Raw genomic sequence first — 5,147 nt, forward strand, 5'->3', positions numbered from 1 at the left:
GCTATAAATATTTTTTGTACATGTGGGTCCTTTTCCCTTTTTTATGATCTCTTTGGGAAAAAGTCCTAATAGTGGTATTGCTGGGTCAAAGGGTATGCACAGCTTTATAGCCCTTTGGGCTGAATCTGTATTCCTAAGCCATCACCTGTCTTTCAGGAGTTGAGTAGTATATTTCATCATGAGTCCTTTGGAATCATTGCTGGTCTTTGATCAGAATACTTAAAGTCTTTCAAAGTTGTTTGTCTTTACAATATTGTTGTTATTGAATGCATTCTTCTGGGGAGAGCAGAGTCAAGGTGACAGAGTACAGGCAGCAACCCAACTTAACTCTCTTAATATTCCTATTGTTAAGGGCTAAAATTCTAGCTAAACTGTCTAAAATATCTAATGAGTGGTCGCCAATAAGTTATAAGCTTTAGCAAGAGTTAGACTTTTAGGCATTTATTAAGGAGAATAAGAATTTGGTAAAGAGAGAAAAAGGCCTAGATTCCTATCTATTAAAGGGAGAGCGCATTTCTAGCTCCGCTCTCCACCAGAGTCTAAAGGCAAGAGAGTGAGACAGAGCGCTAGTCTCTTCCTTCTTCCTCCCACTAGCCCGTGTCACTTCCTGATGCCAAAGAAAAGACTCCTGGTCTTGCCCTCAAAGACCTTCACTTCATGGGCGGAACTCTTCTACAGTAAGTCTCTAGCAGGTGGCGTCATTCCAATTGTTACACTATTTTGGAGTGGCAAAGCCAACAAAAGGTCAAAGTGAAACATTTTTTCAGCCTGAGACAACCTAGGAGGTAAACAAGAGCAGTCTGTGACAATAAGGTTCATAGTGGCCCAGAGGGCATTTGGCAGCAGCACAAGTGGCTGGCCTTGGAGGCAGCATCAACATCAGCAGCTTTAGGAGCTCTCAGACTGTAAAAGGGTCAGAAAACTGGTCAGAAAGAGACTTTAGGGACCCTTTGCTGGCACTAGGTACAGCTGATTGGCCACTCTATTGTTCATAAGCAGTTTGGGGTCACAGTTTCAAGGTGGAGAAGAGCACTAGTGTTTGGTCACAAGGGAGCAAGAGCCCTGGTCACAGTTCAAAGGCAGAAAGGTGTTTATGGTTCCAGGGCCAAGAGAAGTGCTCCACTTGCAGATGCAGGGGAACAGGAACCAAGACATAAACTTAGAAGAAGACAACATTTGGAAAACAGCTACAGTCAAAGGATCAAAGAAAAGCAATTAGACCCAAATCCAATAAGAATTCCTAGAAGAGTTAAAGAAAGAGATAAGAGTGGTAGAGAGCAAAGTTGAAAAAGAAATGAGAGTGATGAAAGAAAATTATGGAGAGACTAGTTTGGGGAAAGAGACACATGCAAAAATACTGAAGAAAAAAAATACTGAAGAAAACATTCTAGAAAAAACAAAATTTGCCTAATGGTAAAAGAAACACAAAAAATCACTGAAGAAAAGAGCTCCTTAAAAAGCAGAATAGACCAAATGGAAAAGGAGGTAAAAACCTCACTGAAGAAAATTATTCCTTAAAAATTATAATTGAACAAGTAGAAGCCAATGACTCCATGAGACATCCAGAAAAAATAAAACAAAGTCAAAAGAATGAAAAAAATAGAAGAAAATGTGAAATATCTCCTCAGAAAAGCAGTTGACCTGGATTGAGGAGAGATAATTTAAGAATTATTGTACTACATGAAAACTATGATTGAAGAAAACCTAGACAACATATTTCAAGAAAACTGCCCTAGAATCTTAGATCCAGAGGGTAAAATAGAAAGTGAAAAAATATACTGATCACCTCCTGAAAGAGATTCCCAAATGAAATCCCCAGGAATATTATAGTCAAATTCCAGAGCTCTCAAGTCAAGGAGAAAATATTGCAAGCAGCCAAAAAGAAACAATTCAAATATTGTGGAGCTACAGTCAGGATCACAAAAGATGTATCAGCTTTCATATTAAAAAATTGGAGGGCTTGGAATAAGATATTCCAGAAGGCACAGGAGCTAGGATTACAACCAAGAATAACATACCCAGCAAAACTGAATATAATCCATCAGGGGAAATAACAGATATCTAATGAAATAGAGGGCTTTCAAACATCCTTGATAAAAAGATTAGAGCTGAATAGAAAATTTGACATTCAAATACAAGACTCAAGAGAAGCATAAAAAGGTAAACATGAAAGAGTAATCACAAAGGATTCAATATAGTTAAACTGTTTACACTTCTATGTGGAAAGATCATACATGTAATTCCTAAGAATTTTATTATTCTTAGGGCATTTAGAAAGATCCCTCATAGACAAAGGGCATAGGTGTGAGTCCATTATGTTGGGACCATCTAAAAAAAAAAAAAAAAGGAAAGGGAGAGAAAGAGGGATGCACTGGGAGAAGGGGGAAGGGAGAGAAAGGATGGGGGAAATTATCTCACATAAAAGATGCACACAAGGAAAGGCTTTTATAGCAGACAGGAAAATGTGGGGTGGAGGGGTGGGCAATACTCGAATCTAACTCTCATTGGAATTAGTTCAGAGGGGAAGAATATATATACACAATCAGTTGGGTATAGAAGTCCCTCTTATCCAACTGGGAAATAGGAGGGGATTAAATAGGAGGGATAAGAGATATGGGGGAAGGAATAATAAATGGGAGAATGGATTAAAACAGACCGTGCTCAGAAACAAAACAGACTTTTGAGGATGGACAGGATAAAAGAAAAAAGAAGGATAAATATAAGAAAATGGGATGGAGGGAAATACATAGTGATCGTAACTATAAATGTGAATGGAATGAATTCACTCATAAAATGGAAGTAGATAGCAGAATGGATTAGAAACCAGAATCCAACAGCATATTTTATACAAGAGACACACTTGAAACAGAAACACACAGAGAGAGTTAAAATAAATGGCTGTAGCAGAATCTAATATGCTTCAGCTGAAATTAAAAAAGCAGGGGTAGCAATCATATCTAAGGAAAGCAAAAATAGACTTAATTAAAAGATCTAATGAGGGAAACTACATTTTGTTAAAAAGGTACCTTAGACCATGAAGTAATATAAAAATATTTCATAGCAGGTTTCTCTGATAAAAGCCCTGTTTCTCAAATATATAGGGAATTTAGTCAAAGGAGGGACTTAAATCCAGCCAAAGGATAGGAATCGTTTTCTTTTTTCTTTTTTGGAGGGAGGGCAGGGCAATGAGGGTTAAGTGACTTGCCCAGGGTCACACAGCTACTATGTGTCAAATGTCTGAGGCCGGATTTAAATTCAGGCCCTCCTGAATCCAGGGCTGGTGCTTTATCCACTGTGCCACCTAGCTGCCCCCTAGGAATAGTTTCCAGATGAAGAAATAAAAGATAACTATAGTCATGAAAAAAGTGCTCCATGTCACTATTCATTAGAGAAAATGCAAATTAAAACCACTCTGAAGTACTACCTCATACCTATCAGAAATGACAGATGCTGGAAGGAATGAGGGAAATTAGGTACCCTAATAAACTGCAGAAGCTAAGTGGCTCAGTGGGTAAAGTGCTGTGCCTAGAGTCAGGATGACTAATCTTCTTGAGTTCAAATCTGTCTTTAGACACTTATTAGCTGTGTGGTCCTGGGCAAGTCACAACACTTTTTTTTTTGCCTCAGTTTCCTTTTCTATAAAATGAGAAGAAGAAGGAAATGGCAAATTATGCCAGTATCCTTATCAAGAAAACTCCAAATAGGTTCATGAAGAGTCAGACACTAGGGGCAGCTAGATGGCGCAGTGGATAGAGCACTGGCCCTGGATCCAGCCTCAAACACTTAACACTTATTAGCTGTGTGACCCTGGGCAAGTCACTTAACCCCAATTGCCTCACCAAAAAAAAAAAAAAAAAAAGAGGAGTCAGACACTACTGAAAAATGACTGAAAAACAAAAAATATGCTGTTGGTGGAGTTGTGAACTGGTCCAACCATTCTGGAGAACAATTTGGAACTATTCCCAAATAGTTTTACAAGTATGCATACATATCCTTTGACCCAGCAATATCACTACTAGGTCTATACCCCAAAGAGACCAAAGATAAAGGAAAAGGACCTATATGAACACAAATGTAGCAGTTCTTTTTGTATGGCAAAGAATTAGAAACTGAGGGGATAATCATCAATTGGAGAATAGCTAAATAAGTTGTGGCATAGGATTGTGATGGAATACTATTGTGGTATAAGAAATGGGGGGGGGCAGCTAGGTGACATGGTAGATAAAGCACCAACACTGGAATCAGGAGGGCCTGAGTTCAAATTTGGCCTCAGACACTTGACACTTACTAGCTGTGTGACCCTGGGCAAGTCACTTAACCCTCATTGCCCTACAAACAAAAAAACAAAAAAAGATGAGGGGGTAGAAAAAAATATGGGAAGAACTATATGAATTGATGCAAGTGAAACAAGAAGAACCAGGAGATCATTATACACAGTAAGAACAATATTGTAACAATAATCAACTGTAAAAGATCAATATCCAAGACAATTCGAAAGGACTCATCATGAAAATTGCTATCTACCTTCAGAGAGAGAACTGATGAACTCTGAATGCAAATTGAAATATAATTTTCTAATTTTTTTCCTTTTTACTGATATGGTTAATATGGAGATATGTTTTATGTGATTTCACATGTGCAATTAATATTATTTGGCTTGCCTTTGCAGTGAATTGGGAGAGGGTTAGGAGAGAATTTAGAACTCAATTTAAAAAGAAAAGAATGTTAATAAATAATTTTTAAAAAATAATAAACTGTGCTCGCTTCGGCAGCACATATACTAAAAATTGGAACGATACAGAGAAGATTGGCATGGCCCCTGCGCAAGGATGACACGCAAATTCGTGAAGCGTTCCATATTTAAAAAAAAATAAAATAAAAAAAAAATAAACTGTTCCCCTGATTCTACTCACTTCAGTTTGCATTAGTCTGTACACATCTTTCAAAGTTTCTCTTCCCTTCATCATCACAATAATATTTCATTAGAATTATATAGCCATAATTTGTTCAGCCATACCCCATTGATGGGCACAGACAACATCTGCTTCCAATTCTTTGCCACCAGAAAAAGAGCTGCTATATATTTTTTTGCGTATATGGGTGCTTTTCCTCATTTTTTATTTTTTGTTTTGTTTTGTTTTGTTTTC

The 5,147-nt window shown here is 37.6% G+C and overlaps 1 non-coding gene across 1 annotated transcript; it reads left to right on the forward strand.

Moving 5' to 3' along the window:
- The first annotated feature begins 4,756 nt into the window (after positions 1-4,756).
- Positions 4,757-4,864, forward strand: LOC122737500. The gene has a single exon (XR_006354335.1). It is a non-coding gene; the product is annotated as a U6 spliceosomal RNA (small nuclear RNA).
- Positions 4,865-5,147: the final 283 nt, after the last annotated feature.

The sequence above is a fragment of the Dromiciops gliroides genome, chromosome 1, assembly GCF_019393635.1.
Source record: "Dromiciops gliroides isolate mDroGli1 chromosome 1, mDroGli1.pri, whole genome shotgun sequence".
Taxonomy (NCBI): domain Eukaryota; kingdom Metazoa; phylum Chordata; class Mammalia; order Microbiotheria; family Microbiotheriidae; genus Dromiciops; species Dromiciops gliroides.